Genomic DNA, 18,228 nt, shown 5'->3' with positions numbered 1-18,228 from the left:
TGCCTTTAGTTTTGGACTCTTGTTAGGGTATAGCTATGGAGGCTGTCATGATGAGTTCCTATACTTCAAAGTTTACCACAACACCATTGTACTTCACTATCAGAAGAATTCCCTGTTCTCACATTGCCTACTGTTCCTTGATATCTTTGTCTGACACTTCCTTCCAAGTACCCAAATGAAATATGGTGAATGATAGAGAAAGGTCCTTTTCAAGAGTGGTCTCTGAGGTGTGGAATGCTGCCCCCAAAAGGACCCACTTGTTGCTTACTTTAAAACTTATATATCAGGCCAATATATGGTCTCAGGCCTTTTTAATCTTTATTATGCTGCGCCTTGCATTGTTTTAGCTTTGTGAAAATTTTCAGCTTTGCACCAGTTTTAAATATTTAGTACTGCCATGTTTTATTCTCCTGTTCTCTGCTAAGTGGGTTGTCTTGATTTTAAACATGTAGTTCTGCTGTTTTAATTAATTATAATTAATTATAAGGTGAATGTAGTGCAACAGAATATTCTATCCCCTCCTCTCTCTGCGCACCCGCTAAATCTGATTCTTCATAGGAACATTTTTACTGCACTGCTGATGTTGATGGGAGGGCCCAGAGTCAGGGCTATGAACAGTCCTCCTCACATGGCTTACTTTTAACTCCTCAGTGTTGCAGCTGTCCATGCAACTCTGCATGCAGTAGTCCAAGTCCTCTGGTGGCTTTAAGGTTATGAAAAGGAGTGGGGTTTTTGTTTCTTTCTTTCTCCAAGGAATTGATGCAAAGCTAATATTAGAGTGATCAGAAAAGATTGCAGCCAGATGAACTAAAACCATATGCTAAATGAACTGAATCAGATGAGCAGGGTGACTTTAACTGATCAGTAGATCAGGGTCATTCAAAGCTTGTAAGTCGAAAGCAGGCTGCAAAGTGCTATATAAAGATAATTGAAATGAAGGGAGCAACTTAACAAAACCACGAATGAAATTCAATGTGGATAAGTGCAAAGTGAGACACATTGGAGAACTAATCCCATGTAACGATAATGTTGGTTCCAAAAAGACAGTTGCCAAAGCCAACCTGGTGCCGTTGTTGTCTTTTCTATATTTAACAGCCCTGGAATGCCAACTTTTGAGGCTGTGCTTTTTCAGACACAGCAAATTAGGCTTTAATTCCAATAGAGAAATGCATGCCATTATCTGAACATTAGAGATCATTGTCAATGTGTGCTAAGCACCAAAAATTAAGAGATAGGGAGCCATCCATTATCCCCATGTTGTGTCTCCCTTATCTGTTCCAAATGCCCCCTTTCCTTTGTCACTCTAAAGTGACATATGTCATCAAGGAAAATATGATTTATTGGAGGATGCACATCATTTTTCAGAATGTATGATGACTGCTCCCATAAAAAAATAGTGAGCAAGATGATAGTTCTTCCATGAGTTGTATAGAACACTATCTGTGAAGGTTAGGTCAGGTTTTATGTCAGCAAAGTACATTGCCAGCCCATGATAATAAACAGTTTTTAAACACCAAGACAATCTAATACCCTAATTATAGGTCTTGTCCAGTAAAACAGTTCCTGTCAATTCCGTTATCAGTTTCACACCACAAATGGTGCTTGCTAATGAAGTTCCCTGCTCGTGAATATGAACGGTTAGTGTTTTTCCTCAATATGCTATCTCATAGCTGCCATCTGGAGACACATTTTTCTTGTGATAGTGGTTTGATACAGAATGTCTAATATTTGAGAGCAGTTTGCCGCAGAGATCATACCAGCTCTGAGGAGAGTCTCCACACTAGCACTAGCACTAGCACTGAAGTACTAGGAATCTGTGGCAATATTTCCATAAAGCAGATGTGAGGAACTTTTGCTCTCGCCCCCGATATTGTTGGACTACGTCTCCCATCAATACTGACCCATTGGCAATTGGCAATTCTGGCTGGTCCTGCTGGGATCTGGAGTCAAACAACATTTGGAGGGCAACATCCCTGCCTAGAGCTTTCAGTTATTATGCCTCCTCTATGGAGCCACTGCCATTCAGGAATACTTCTAGAGACTTTCACATGGTGATCTAAATTTGAGGGTTCCTGTTCCTTAGATGAAACAACTGAAACTTTTTTGGGGGGTGGCTAAAAGGAGTTCTCTATGATTAGCAAAACATTCTCATATTTATTTATTTAACATTTTTAATTACACCTTTCAGAAAACATTTCTCATCATATGGCAAATATATGAGTTAAGCCTGCAACAGTGTTTAAACACCACATAATTTAAAACCTGGAAAACTGCCAAAGACATTATAAAATAGTCCTCACCCTTAAAACAATGCAGCCCTGAACACAGTGCAATAAAAATAAAATAACTTTACAGGAGTAGCCCTTTTAAAACCTTTTTTTTTTTTTTAAAGCTGCAGAGAATAAATATTGCAGGGATGGGACGTGCCTAATCTTCCTTGGAATATCAAAATCTGGAGAGAGGATGCTGCAATAAGAGGGGAAGAGTTCCTCCTCCTGCCCATTTGTATGAGTTCTGCACTATGCCAAGCTGTAACAAGAGGGTGCTGAAGGTAAAGGAAATAGATTCTTTATGGAAGTAACTATGGCAGGTGGCAGGGGTTGACTGAATATCCTACAGCTGTAAAGAACAAGCTCTGTTAAAAAGGAAATGAGGGGAAAGACATGACACCATACAGTTCCTGCCACCCAGGGACTCATTCATGTATGCTTCCTGAAAGGGAACATGATAGCTTGAGTGGAAAGGTTCCATTTATTCAAAGGCCAAAGTGGAAAGATTGTTTAAAAAAATCAAAAAACTTTTAATGGATTTTGTGACAAAGGACACCAGTGAAACAAAGTGACACCTGTTCTCTTGACCCAATCATTGGGGGAAATGCTCCTCTAATCAGGAATGTTTTCCAGACAGAAATCATAATGCCAATTGAAAAAAATGGAAGCATCCAAACAGTGTTGATGCTACCAATGGGGGGTAAGTTGGGCTGGTAGGGATGTGGGGGAAATTTGATTAAGTTCAAATTTAAATGCAAACCTACCTAAGGCTTCCCACAGGCATCTGGTTGACCACTGTGAGAACAGGATGATGGAAAAGATGAGCCTCATCCAACAGGCTCTTCTTATGTCCCTGTGTTCACATCTTATGTTCTAATTCACACTTTCTGAAACAATGTGTTAATGGAAACCCAGCTATAGTTCGTACTCTTCTGAAGTGTGCAATGCAGTCCTCCAGCCAAGTAATATGTATAACAATGCCTATACTGGGCCAAATTGTGCATAAAAATGCATATACTCATGAAAATAACATAAAAATGCATTATATTATAGGAAATCGCTTTGCAAACATTTGTATATTAAGAGAAATTCACATTAAGATGCTGATGAATTTTCATTAGGACCTTTTTTTAAAGTGGAAACTGATGTGAAAATGTTATAAATTGGCTGGAGAAATGAGAAATAGAGAGGAGCCAAAATGGACAGATTTAACCATCCATGGGGACTGGTAAAAGGGAGTAAATAGTAGGAGCTGGTGATCAGGGATGAAAGAGAGGAAAGACAGTAATGCCAAATAATGAGGAGTTTGGAATTGCAATGGTGCTGTCATCTACATAAGAACTTTTTCTGTTAGAAGATTGGATATGCATAACACAGGAGTATTCACACTGAGAGACTCTACAAACACAAGGCATTTAGGAAACATGACCACACAGGATAGCTACTCCATGAAAGCCATGACAAGGAGGTATTCAGGTGATCATTACATTCCCCTGTGAAGATCTTTCCAGCTGAAAGTGGCCATCTGTGACCACCAGCAGTGACTATTCAAATGCTGAATCCCACAAGGATATAATGCGCAAATCACAGGAGCCCTGTGTCCCTTGCCATAGACAGAGGGAAACAGTAGGGTGACAGGCTCAAGTGGAAACACAAGCACTCTGGTTTATCCAGACATTCTCTGTCCCCCTCCTGCCTTTTTTCCACCTCCCCTTGTGCCCTCTCAAACCCAGGATAGAAAAATCATCCCACTTTTTGGGAAGGAAAGTGCCAACCTGTCACTGAAAAAGATGTAAGCGGAAGAAACATTTAATACCAAGAAAATATCTCTGGGTGCTCTCACAAAAAGAAAAAGCAATGGGAAGGTGAGGCTGTATATGTGTATGCGAGAGAGAAGACAGTACTCACTGTACTGATAAACTTTAAAATGTGATTTACTCTGTGAAGGCAGCAGCCTCAGACATCAAAGCTTCAGATTCAATGCAGTGTCAAAAAACCATGAAGCTTTAAGACTCAACCAAGCATCGACACCAAGCTGAAGAAGAAGCTTTTACTCTCAACACCGCTGACTGAACGGATTAGGCTTTAAAACACACACACACAGAGAGAGAGAACCCTTCATAACCTTCTTTCTCTAAAAGCTGCTAGTGGGGAAAATAAATGACTGAATTTTGAGTGTTTGCCCAAGTGCCTCCTTATTTATCCACTGACTTCCTCCTAGTTCTCTGCAGATTTGTTAGGAGGCCAGTGCGAATGCACTAATGAATTAATTATAACCAAGATATCCAGTGCCCCTTACAAGGAGCAAAGCAAATGGTTTGGAAAGGATGCCCTTCGTTCTGTCCTGAACTTTTAAATAGAGCAGTTATGCTGGAAGGGTGAGGCTTCAGGTTGCAGCCCCATTTATTTATGAGCTGAGTTCCTTTGCAAACAATAGCAGGCAATATTTAGCTTGGGGTTTGAAAGTGTATCTAATATTCAAAACCCACCTTGGAATTCCCTACCCTCTCTCCCCAGCAAGATTTCCCAGTGACTTCGTACAGCATATGACCTTCACATTTCAGCACTAAAGCCATTAGTCAAATGGCAGGTGCTTTCTGAGCGGTCAACCAAAAAGACTGGCATTGACTTTAATGAGCACTTTTTAAAAAACCACCTATTACTTTCAACCAAGATTGTGGTTCTACACAGGGAGTAAAAATGCTAATGCACAAATTAGTAAAATAAGATTAAAACTACCAATTTCTGACCACCTTTACTTTAGAAATCTACAATTTCTTCCGTGGGCAATTTCTGCTGCAATATACAGCAGCGTAAATCAGAAATAATAACATTGATTCTTCTTTTTCTTCTTCATCATCATGCATTGATCTCTCTTCTCAAGCCTGATGCAGAAAGGACAATTTAGCAGAGAAGAAAAACAATGGCATGAAACATCCCTAGTAAAAAAAACCCTGGTTACCTCTAAAAGGCATCCCTCCTGGCTCTTATTAATGCTGAGATCATTTATGAAGCACTGCATTTTTATTTCTGGAGTCAGGGCAGCCAACCAAGTTTAGTGACATGGAACAAGTTGTCAATAGCTTTACAGACCTGCAGAGGATTTTAATTGGATAGGAGCATTTGGAACTCTGTGTGTGTGTGTGTACGCTTAGAGAGAGGGAGAGGGCATTAGCTCTTCTTAGGAGCAAAGGATGTGTCCATGCACTTCAATGCAAAAGGAAACTAATTCATTTTGTATCTTTCATGGCAAAAATTCACCAAATCACAAATACTTTGCCTCTAGCACAACAAAGGAAGAAGAGATCTAAAAGTATTCTATGGCAGGCAGTTTCATACTCTGGTATTGCCTTTTTGAAAGATAGATCATTTCAGACATTATCATTAGCTTGGAAACATTTTTTGAAATAAATTTGTCTTTGTTGCTATCCTTTCTTCCTTTATCCCCCTAACGTGCCAAACCTATTTTAACCATCCTAGCTGTTCAAACACAGTCCAGATTGGAATGTTAATTCCATAGTAGATCCAAGCCACAGTGATATGAACTTCGCATATCCAGACGCCTCTGTTCCAGTGGTTTTCAATCATTGGCCTGTGTGGATAAGTGCCAAACCACAGACTTTCCCCTGCCAGTCCACAGCAAGGAAGTCTACTGCTATGGGTTGAGACCCCTTCATTTGCTTCTTTATTTGTCAGCAAACCACCATCTATCTCCATTCGCAAATGCTTAGTTGCTTACTTGATATCCCGCAGGAAGCTGCCTTTGCACAATCAGGCCGTTTGTCTATCTAGCCCACTACTGTCCACACTGGCTAGCAGCAGCTCTCCAGGTGTAAGACAAGAGATACTCTCTGTCCTTTCTGGAGATGCTGGGAGTTGAACCTGGGACCTTCTACATGCAAGACAGATGCTCTTCCACTGTGTTTCTTGTATAAGGCAGAAAGTTGAGCTCAGCTTTCTACAGCTATGTGCATGAAATCATTCACCATAGACTCCTGCCGACGATTTGTTGGCAGGCTAAGAGCAGGATAAGCAAACTCTCCACAGAAGCCCTCTCAGCTCATTAGACTAGATTACACTACAGCACCACCCGCAGTGTGAATAAAACCTCAGTATACAGCATGCATAAGTATATAGTAGCAATATCCTTGGTCAATTTCATATGTGAAGAATAATGGGAAGGGGAAACAAACACTAATTTTTAACAAAACAAACAAGAAGATTCAAAATGGAAACATTAACCCCATTAAAAGGTTTAACATGAATGCCCAGGGGAATCACTGACACTCACATCATTCACCATGTACTCAGAAAGGAGCCTTTTAAATTGTTCTGATACACGTGTTTATGTGTTGCTCATTACCAGTAATGTCACAGGAACAATCTACTAGGTGCCTGTGACATGTAATGGAGACACATATATTGCTTACAGCAGTGCTGGTGGTACTGCAACGAGCTGCTTTTGGCTCTTTCCCTGGAGTGCATGAAGTATGATGAAAATATCCAAACAGGTTACATCAGAGATTCCATGGTAGGTCAGAGGGGGGAAACTGTTTATGCTAGGAGTAGTTTAAGTTGAGTGCATAACAAGCAGCCATTGTGCACATTCACCATGCCTGATGGAGTATGTACATAATGGCTGGTTGTTATGCACCCAGTTCAAACTACTCCTAGCATAAATGCAGGGAACAGTTGAGTAGTGAGCGGGAGGAGCCTGCGGCCACTAGAGTGAAAGGAGAATTTTAATCACTATTGCAGGGAGAGGGATGGGTTGCCCACCTCTGAGCTAGTGATATTAACAAAGGGTATGCTACTTGGAAAGTGGGCATATTGTCCAGAGAATGTGTAAAATTCAGCTGAGACAGGCTTATTCCCTCAAACTTGTTGGAAATTATGCATGATGTCTGGAGAGCGTACAAAATGTCAAGTTATGTGCATTCTTCATGGCCTGTGGGAGAGTCTGTTTATTGAGAGTCTGTTTATTGACTGGGAAATGTACACAATTTCCTCATGGACAATGCATGTGTATGTTCTTCATTAGGATGAATGTGCACAGGGTGCAGTTGCTCTGCACATTAGTCCCTCAGTTCACATTATCCATATTTTATATCTATATGTATACCTATATGTGTATGCACATGCCATAGGAAATATCAGCTCTACAATACTGCCATCAATTATCTAGCTGTGTTTCCTTTGACTTCACAAAATGCCAAATCATCTCCTACATATTGGGTAATACGTTATCGTCTATGTTTTAAATAAAGTGTCCTGGACATGCAACAGCGGAGTTAAAATTGCATGCAACTGATCAGTGTTCATGGTTAAATGTAATCCAATGAGACATTTCTCCTCTGATTAATTTCAAGTGCATTGTCAAAGATGGTGCAGACAACATCAAATTTGCAGCATGAAGCGGCCCTGATGTCTCTCAACTTCCCTACGATCTGTTATGATTAGTGGGTAACAATCATCGCCCCCCCCCCCCAGTTTTCAAGAGGGAGACGGATCAAATACCAAAATACAGAGGGATTCTTCATGCTTCGCCAACAGAGGACGGTCTTTTGTGTATTTGTCAGATTAACATATTCTCGGATGGCATTTCCCAGAGGGAAATATCTGTCTCAAGCTGTTTCTTTCAGGCTCTTGCACACTGTCTGAATGGATCGTTATGAAATTGCATCACTAATGCTTACAGCAGAGAAGCTGCTTGGTGCACAACCACAGCGAAATCATTCACATCCTAGCCACCGATGTGTACTTAACTAGTGTTCACACAGCCACACAACTTCCTCCTCAGTCACGAAGGGAGACCCACCACAGCCCACTAATAAAAGCAGCAGAGAGCTTTTAAATTTTTTGTAAGTCAAAGTCAATGAGAAAACACCAGAGGCATTAACGTTACCAGCCATATGTGACAAAAAGCTCCCTATCCACAGCAGCTATTTATCTTGTCCAAGCATTTTACAAACTCCTATACCTCAATATTTTTGTTCTCAGACAGGACCAGAACGTTGAACCAAATGGTGAGAAGAGTATAGCCCTGCTTGAGTATTCCTCCCCTGAACTGTATGAGCGGCAGGGCAGAGGTGCACCCAGTGACCCCAACCCAGCTCTTGCTGCCATGCTGCCCCAAGCCCTACCATCTATGCATAGGGCAGAGTACCTTTCCCAGCCACAGGGCTGCATTCACTTATTGGTAATCTCCTGGGAACTGTGTGTCAGTGGTGGGCAGGATCAGAGGGGAAAGTGGGTAAGACCAGAGGCAAAAAGTAAGTGAAGCAATGGATTTGTCTCTTACCCTTGAACAATAGGCCACATTTCAGTCAGGCTTTGGCCGGGGAGGGCGGGATATAAATAACTTTCTTTCTTTCTTTCTTTCTTTCTTTCTTTCTTTCTTTCTTTCTTTCTAAATGTCAAAGGCATCTACACTCCACCATCCACCATCTACGCAAGTAGGAAACATCACAGTTCAAGGACACATTCCAGACAGAAGCACTCAAGGAGTGCACAGAGAAAGTGCTATTTTTGTTCTACGGCAGTTTGGTTTCTGACAAATACTGCATTATTCCTCTTGCTGTCTGCTCTTTAACATAATTTACGTAATTTACACAAGTTATATAACTAGTTTATTAACCTGCGTACCTTACACACATTTCAATATAACGGAAATGTCAAAACAATGTTTAACATACAGGTCCTGCTTTCTGCCCGCTCATTAAATGAAAACTCGCTTATCCAAATGTAAAGAATTATGTCCAAACCTCACTATGCACTCTGCAGATTCAGATTCAGATATTCAAAGAGCTGGAATTTACCCACTGTCTTTTTTCCCTTGTCTCTCTTTTGTTGGTTGGCTACAGCCATTTCAGGAAGCAATAATAATAATAATACTTAAACCCCATCCATCTAACTAACTGGGTTGCCCCAGTCATTGAAAAAGGGGGTGTGAAAAATCATAAAAATCCCAGATTAGAAATGTTCCCACAGGAATCAGTGGAACTTGTGGACTTGTTATGAAGTTGACATAATTAATAATGGAATTTCTGTTGCTCCTCACCTTTGCCTTAGATTTCTACACCATTCATCATCAACTTCATTCTTCCAAAACACTTGACCAAGACCACAAAGTAGTAAGCTAAATTATGTAATCAGAGCAAACGTGAGTGGTATCTAAAGCGTTGGCAAGCCTTGATTGCGGCCTCTAGATCCCGCAGACCACAGGAATTTTGGGCTTTGATAAACAAAAGAGGAAGGAAGTACCCACTGACGATTATCCCTGCGCCCACATGGGAACAATTCTTGAGTAAATATTTCTCCTTGGCAGAGGAATCCAACTCATCCACTGAATTCTGAGCCGACCATCTACCTTTGTGGCCCTCTACCGACCCAGACCTGATAATGGACTTGATATTAGATCTGAAAACGGGCAAAGCCCCCGGGCTGGATCTAGTCCCTGCTGAGGCTATTGTTGCGCAACCGAGGTGGTGGGCTGAAATCCTGGCCAAAGTCTTTGATGCAATTAATTCTACGGGACTTATCCCTAGGTCATGGAAGGAGGCCGTGATCGTGCCAGTCCATAAAAAGGGTCCCCCTGCTGACCCGGAGAATTATCGGAACATCAGCCTTTTGTCTATCATCGGGAAAATCTATGCAAAATTTTTGCTGTCTAAGCTGTCCCATTGGGCAAACGACTCAAATTTGATTGGCCACGAGCAAGCGGGCTTTAGGAACAATTATTCGACCACTGACCATATGGTAATTATGTATCATCTTGCCAGAAAATATTCTGCCCCGAGTCGGGGGCGCCTATGTGTCGCTTTCATAGACCTAAAGGCCGCCTTCGACAGTATCCCAAGAAACTGTCTATGGAAGAAATTAGAGAGATGGGGCATAGATAGAAGGCTGTTATGGCTTATAACCCAATTACACCATGGGTCGTCGGCTAGAGTGAGACTCACACCGGCGGGAAACCTATCCAACGAGGTCCCAATAAACAGAGGTGTGCGCCAAGGCTGCATTTTGGCCCCACTCCTCTTCAACTTGTTTATTAGCGATATGAAGCTCTTTCTGAATGAGTCTCAAGCCAACATTCATGCCCCCCGCCTAGCTGATTTTCGCTGCCCTCTGCTCCTATATGCCGACGATGCAGCGATCCTTTCCTACTCTAGAGTCGGTTTACGCAGAGCTTTAAAGATTTTTGCGGCTTATTGCAAACTCAACCATCTGACAATTAATCATGGGAAATCTAAAGTCCTGGTCTTTACCAGGTCTCGGAAAACTTACAGCTGGAAGTTAGATGGAGTCCAATTAGAACAGGTTTTCAAATTTAAATACCTGGGAGTCTTTTTTCACTACAACCTAAGCTGGAAGCCACAGATACAGTATTTACTAAACAAAGGGAAAACAATACTTTATACTCTACTCCAATTTTTTTGCGGCCGACGGAGCCTCCCACATCCCTTCTGCATTGAAGGTGTACCATGCAAAAGTGGTTTCCACCCTCTGTTATGCTGCCCCGCTCTGGGCCCCAGGGTCCAATTTAACATCGTTGGGGACATTGCAGAATCAGTTTCTCCGTCGCCTCCTGAAACTCCCCATGTGTGTGAGCAACGCTGCCATACGTCTGGAGTTAAGGATTGCATCATTGGAGACTGTCATCTGGAAGCGAGTCTTTGGTTATTGGCTGTCCAGCTGGCATAGGCTTCCCGACCATTACCTTTTTCAGTGCCTCTGGCGGGACGACTTTGTCAATCCGTGGGTAGGAAAAATCCATACCAAACTTCTGAGCATCGGAATTTCCCCAGCAGACTCCTTAAAGATGAACTTACGCTCAGCCAAAAGCCTTATTGAGCAAAGATTAGCAGACATTGAAAATCAACACAACCTCGCCGGGGGTGGGGGTGTCTGCTCCCCCAGGTATCACGGAATAACCCCACCACTTGGCCTTCCATCATACATGTCATCTCTTTCATCTGTACCACACCGACTTGCATTTATTTGTGCAAGGTTCAATGTCCTTCCATCGAACCTGCTGAGCCACAGATTTTCCAAGGGTTTGGTGTCTCCGCTATGCGTGTGTGACGGGAAAACTGTTGATTCTCTCCTACATATAATGTTCAACTGTCCCCTACATAGCATAGCCAGGACTAAATTCCTGGGTCCTGCTTTACTGCGCTTGGTTGGCAGGCCTGTTGAGTCACATGCCGCACTACTTTTGCAGGATACAGATCCTTCTGTAACTCTGCAGGTGGCGAGATTCCTGAATGTGGTTATCTCACACACAAAAACCACCAAAAACAACAACAACATCAAAAACTAATCGGACAGTTTTGAAGAGAGTGCATGTCGGATCTTGTCTTCAGTTTTCCTTTTTCTGGGATCCGTCCCTTGGAGCTCTCCGGGCCCCAAGCTATTATCTGGCTCTGCTCAATGACCCACCCCTGCATCATGGTGTTCACCTTCTGGTGCCGAATATATCGGTCTTTATGCCTCTGTGCTTTTATGTTTGTACATCCTTTATGGGCTAATAGCCGTAAATAAATAAATAATAAATAATAAAAAAATAACTACAGTGGTACCTCGGGTTAGGAACTTAATTTGTTCTGGAGGTCTGTTCTTAACCTAAAACTGTTCTTAACTTGAAGCACCACTTTAGCTAATGGGGCCGCCTCCTGCCACTGCACCGCCACCACACAATTTCTGTTCTCATCCTGAAGCAAAGTTCTTAACCCGAGGTACTATTTCTGGGTTAGCGGAGTCTGTAACCTGAAGCGCATGTAACCTGAAGCGTATGTAACCCGAGGTTCCACTGTAATTGACATGATTTTCTTCATTTATGCACAGAGCTGTAGAGTTCACATGGAAAGCTGAGCAAAGTAAAAGGAAGATATTTTTCTCACACTCCCCAAAAATGTGTTGGGAGATGAACATGTGACATCTCCTGAATGCATCTCTAAGCTGACATTATCATCTGTGCTGTTATTGGGCCAGATGGAAATAACTGAGCGCCATTTACAAACTCAAAAGCCAGAAAGGTCCTAATTTATATTGTTTACCAGGTCCAGCTGCTCAAAGCAAATGCTTCTCTTCTACTCCCACTCCCCCTTCTTTCTCCCCTAAGGTAAGTTTGGGCTTAACATCCCCATCAATCAGAGACAATTCTTTTGTGCCAAGATGTTGACGTACAAAGTTACACTTCCCTTTGGAAAGCAACATGGCTCTTTTATTAAACTCATCAGTTTCAGTTGCCAAGGCTGAGAGTTCCTAAGTTGTCAGAAGTTGCTTCAATGCCTGATGGGAATGTGAAGGGGGTGGTAGTTGTGCCTACGATTTCTGGGAAGACATGTGTCCAGGAAGAACACTTGTCATGACTGATGTGCCAGCCTTCTGAGAGCAGTGATTAAAAATGAATATTATGAGATCTTAGGTCAAACTAATTTGCACTTTCTCCATCCTGCAGACATCAGCCAGGGTGAGTTTATAATGCAGATACACTACCCAACAGCAGTACAGGCAAGGGCAAGATTCTGATGAGCACACCCATGTGTTGAAGTTGTCACTTGTACAGACAATTAGATTTACTAACCAGCTGTACGAGTGAAAGTACTCAAACACATAACTATCTGGCTTTTTCTGAGAGAAATGCTTAAAACATGTATATGGACAGGTTTATTTGATTGGTTGGATGAACTATAAGTTACTCTTAGGTTCTGTAGAGTAGAGCATTCAAAATAGTAGCATGCACTACTGTTCACTTTGTTTACAGTTTTAAGAAATGAAAAAGAACAGAGCAAGAGTGACAGAGATGCACACAGAAGGCCCCATATTCAGTTCTGTGCACCTTTGTCTGAATGTGGAGCCCTCCAAACATTTTGGACTCCAACGCCCATCATTCCTAGCCAGCATTGGTCAGGGATGATGGGAGCTGATGTCTGCAACATCTGAGGGTGCCATGATGGCTATCCCTGGTTTAAGGCAGTACAGTGGTACCTCGGGTTAAGTACTTAATTCGTTCTGGAGGTCCGTTCTTAACCTGAAACTGTTCTTAACCTGAAGCACCACTTTAGCTAATGGGGCCTCCTGCTGCTGCTGTGCCGCCAGAGCACAATTTCTGTTCTCATCTTGAAGCAAAGTTCTTAACCCGAGGTACTATTTCTGGGTTAGCGGAGTCTGTAACCTGAAGCGTATGTAATCCGAGGTACCACTGTATTGAGTCTGATGGACCAGTGGCCTGACCTTGGTATACTGCAGTTCTGACAATCATTGGAATAAATAAACATAAAAGTGAAAGTGGTGTATTTTAAATAGTATAAATGGACTGTATTTTGGGTAGGTCTCGAAGTCCACCTTTTACATCAGCTTCATTTGATAATAATAGTTCTGACACTGGTCATTCTTTTTCTCTTTTAGTACAACTTTTATAAGATGAGAGCCTTGTTCCAGACTAGAGGCTTATGACCATGACCCAGGAAAGACAAAACTTTGGTTGTATCCAACCAGAGCTGAAGCATGTAACACCAAAGCAGTTTTGTCAACGGGGTGGGGTGGGGGAGAGCCTTGGCTATAGCTACTGTTCATCTGATGGTGTTTTACACACACTCTCTCACTCACTCACTCACTCACACACACACACCTTGCCTACATTTATTCATTATTGTGTACAGCTCCTTCACAATTTGCATTACATTTTGCCTAATTATGCTATGGTTGAAACCCTGCCACTGGTTTTAGTTAACTAATTAAGGATTTACAGTTATATGAACTCAGTATGCATGCTAGCCAAGCTGCTGCCTATTTATTGCAGCACATACAGAGATACGTTTTAGATGAATTCCTTTTCAAGTTCCTTTACACATCTGTGATAAAAGGCTTTGGATGTGAGCCTAATCCATTCAGTCACTGGAAGTTTTGCCTTTGATTTCAATGGGATATAGACTGAATATTCCATTGCACAGAACATCCCATCATGTTGTCCCAAGGGAATGTACAAGTCGAGCAAAGGTGCAGAGATGCCATATGTTAGATGTCTTTCTATTGCCATTTGCATTTCCTTTGGCACACTAGATTGAGAACTAGTTTTAGCACAGGTTAAATACAGAGACATACACATAACTAATTCTTTTTCTGTACCTCTCTGCCTTTGTGATCCAACCCTTTTCACACTTTCAGGTTGTTAGTAATGGAGTCTCATCCCTTCCATATGCTATATGGATTCTATCACTTTTCCCATTTCTGTAAAGGACAGGTGTCTACCCTGCCTGACAGGTCTGAAAAATGAATGATTTTCATTGCGCCATGATAGATACACTCCCTAGACAAATCTGATCATGATCTACAGACAACTTCTTTAGAAGATTGACTCAAAGCTTGAAAAATGGTGTGCATATCCCCTTGAGAAGTACAGCTTCTCTCTGAAATAGGAAATAAATTATCAGTGCTCCGTGGCTATTCCATCATTTTATCCTCTGATGGAAAAGAAAAGCTATTTGCCTGTTTATCGCAATGATCATCGAAACGAGGAAACCTTCCTGAGTTAGAATTGGAAGCATGAAGATCATCAGTTTTTATTTTTTAAAAAAACCTCTTTCGGGGTATATCTCAAGTACCTTGTTATTAGGACATTTTTTGTAATGTTCCAGAAATCCTCTGATAACATCTTGGTAGGACTTTGATCTTGCCTCCCTAAAATCTATTTAGATCTGCTTGTAAAGTTCATTCTTTATTAAACGCTTGATGGCAGAATCTTGTGGCCATTGTGTAATGCCATGGAGCTGATCTAGGTTGTATTTTTCACTGCATATTGGTAATTGTGAACTAGTGTTATGAACACCTAGATACACGAATAATGAGTCACCTATCTCTTGGAAGAGAAGGATGGCGGAGGAGTGGCTCAAACCAGGAGCTGGTGAGTTGTGTCAAAGTATCTTACCACAGGGCTACTGAGATATTTTTTGGGCTATGGAGATCAGATCTGGAGCTGCGTCCCCAGCCCTTAGCCCTTCCAGCTCACTTATTCATACAGCCACCTGTTTTGTCAAACACATTACTTGTTCCCTCACAAAGTATTTCTTGTGGAATATAGAAAAGTACAAAATATTTAATTCTTCTAAACTACTCTAATGAAAGAATTGTTCTGCTTTTAAACACTCCAGGGGTGGTCTTTAGCAGCATAAGCTGCTTGAAAGCGCAATTGCAAACTGCCCTGTGCTGCGCTGCACTTTGAGGTCCCATTAGTTGGGATTTCAAAGCACAATATCACCTGATCTCACTATGATGTCAGGTGATTGACAGGTGGGCAGTTCATCCATCTGTCTAACTGAGCCTATCAGGGGTGATGAGATAAGGTACTAGCCTCCTGGGTCAGAAAAAGTTTCCAACCCCTTATCTGCAGCCAAGCCCATCTACCCCTCTATAAATTACTTCTTGAGTCTCTCAGGTTAAGGCATCCTGTACACACCTGGGAGTTAGCCTATAGAACTCAGGGGTGAGGCTAATTTTGAGTTGACATGCATAGGATTATATTGAAAGAGTCCAAGCCAATTTTTTAACTACTTGGTCCTGAAAGAAATATACTTTCCTTTATAGAGATGTGAAGTTCTTTCTTCTTACGGTACTGTAATTCCTTCTCAGCTATACCCTGTTATTGTCCATGATAAAAAGGATGCGTTCATCTAGTGGGGGAAATCCCCCCACCATCTTTTAAAAAGTTCAATTAATTTCTTATCTTTATTAAACTGGTCCTAATTTAATTCTTATGGCTTTCTACAAAACGGAGCACAGTTGACGGACTGTATAGCATTTTTAAATACTTTAATTGTTTCTCTGCCACTTGGAACAGAGATAACATATTTCTCTTCAGCTTTAAGATTCTCCTGCAGCCATAAACTTTGAATATAAATATGATACATGGAAACTGGGGCCTGTTCTTGCACCTGCACAAAAGTGGATAAGATGACGCTGTCTTTTTGTGTCCGTCAGATTCTGTATGTATGTTCATTTGAAAAATGACTGGGAAAGAGCATGAAGCAATTACAGTAAGGGATTTAAGCACAAAGCCTGGCATTGCTGATTGCAGGCAGACTTCTAATCCAATTGAATCAGTGGCTGTTGCCCTGAAGTACTTAATATCAGCCTTCATGATGTCTGAAGCCTTCCTTCTTTTCTGTTTTTCTTTTTGCTGTTATTCATCAGCATGTAAGTTAAAAAGGTAAAGGACCCCTGGACTGACCTTGGGGGTTAGGCGCTCATCTCACTTAAGGCTAAGGGAGCTGGTGTTTGTCCTCAGACAACTTTCCGGGTCATGTGGCCAGCATGATTAAACTGCTTCTGGTGCACAGAACACCATAACAAGTGCCAGAGCGTATGGAAATGCCATTTACCTTCCCACCACAGTGGTACCTATTTATCTACTTGCACTGGCATGCTTTCGAACTGCTAGGTTGGCAGAAGCTGGGACAGAGCAACAGAAGCTCATCCTATCACGTAGATTTGAACCACCAACTTTCTTTCTTTCGTGTGTGTGTGTGTGTATTTATTTACATAGTTCTTTTTGTCTGTATAATTCTAAGCACCATATCATGGGTTCCCTGGTGGTCTCCCATCTGGTCACCTCAGCAGACCCGCCAAGTGTCCCAATTTTCAAGGGACAGTCCCAGATTTACAGAAGCCATCCCAGTTTCTGATTTGACCCTGGAATGACCTGCTTTTCTGAAATATACTCAGAGTCGCAAAGTGATTTCATGCTCTTTATTCAGCTCATAGTGGTGAGGAGGAATGAATAATGTCCCCTCACAGTATCTGCTTTATATACATTATTTACACAATGGGCTGCACATGATTGGCTAATTCTGGAATTCTACTGTAAGCCAATCAGGTTGTGGATTCACTTCTATCTGGAGCAGGATTGGGTGGTTCCTGCCAACCAATCATACTGCTGCATTGTTCTAGGACCAATCAGACTGCTGCATTCTGAATCCTATTGTTCTAGGACCAATCAGACTGCTGCCTTTTGGATCCTATTGTTCTAGGACCAATCAGACTGCTACAGTTTGGATCCTATTCAACTCAGTACATAACACCCCTCCCCTCTAAGTTCCAGTCCTGCCCGGGAGGTCGCATTCATAGTCCTCAAGGTATGCCGGCGGCCTACGTGTGCGTTGTGGCCTGGGGTGTTCCCTGGTCCGGGCTCCGGGTTCTGGCTCGTGTTCCAAGGATGCTGGCTGTGATGCGGCTGTTTGGTCTGGTGCAACCGGCTCGCTCAGTCGTGGTTCTGGTTCCGGTGTCCTTTCGGCCTCACGGGTCCTCTCTGTATTTACTGATTCTGCCTCTCCTGCTGGCCCCTCCTGCTCTATGGGCCTCACTGCCCCGCTGTTCCCTTGGGACTCCTCTGACCTGTCCTCCTCCTGGTTTTCTCCCGGGAATCGTCGCCGTATCTGGTCGCAGTGGCGGCGCCAGCATTGCCCCCCATCCGTTAGCACCTCGTACGACACGGGGCCAGTGACCCTGGTGATTGTGGCGGGTACCCATGCTGGGCCTGCCCCAAAATTCTTTGCGTACACTGGGTCCTGGGCCTCGAAGGTCCGGGGGTTCCTGCCTTCCCCCACCACTACCTCATCCTGAGCTCTATCGGGGTGAAGGCGGTCCAATCTGATTGCAAGGCGCCGACCCATTAGTAGTTCAGCGGGGCTCCGGCCAGTCGTTGAGCTGGGGGTGCTGTGCTGTGCTAGAAGGAATGTGGCAAGGCGGTACTCCCAGTCCCCTTGCGTCATGCGGCGAAGGGTGTCCTTGGTGGTCCGCACCATGCGTTCTGCTTGGCCATTGGTGGCAGGGTGGAACGGCGCCGAACGGATGTGGCGGATGGCGTTCTGCGCTGTGAAGGTTTGGAATTCTCCTGACGTAAATGCAGTCCCGTTGTCTGAGACGAGAGTGTCAGGGAGCCCGTGGGTTGCAAACAGCC

The 18,228-nt window shown here is 42.7% G+C and overlaps 1 protein-coding gene across 4 annotated transcripts in view; it reads left to right on the top strand.

Annotated features, from left to right (window-relative positions):
• The window catches only part of LOC308477450 (uncharacterized protein), a 119,923-nt gene that overhangs the window by 5,669 nt on the left and 96,026 nt on the right, over positions 1 to 18,228 (top strand). For 2 of the 4 annotated variants that reach the window (XR_013986566.1, XR_013986568.1), the window contains exon 2: positions 2,393 to 2,551. The exons of the other annotated variants lie outside the window; for them this stretch is intronic. The gene's annotated coding sequence lies outside the window, so the exon portion shown is untranslated. The remainder of the gene's footprint in view (positions 1 to 2,392; positions 2,552 to 18,228) is intronic. 4 annotated transcript variants of the gene reach the window in all.

Source organism: Podarcis pityusensis (genome assembly GCF_964106645.2).
Source record: "Podarcis pityusensis genome assembly, chromosome: 5".
NCBI classification, from domain to species: Eukaryota; Metazoa; Chordata; class Lepidosauria; order Squamata; family Lacertidae; genus Podarcis; species Podarcis pityusensis.
The sequence above is the reverse complement of the archived record's forward strand: the minus strand, read 5'-3'. Positions and strand labels throughout refer to the sequence as shown.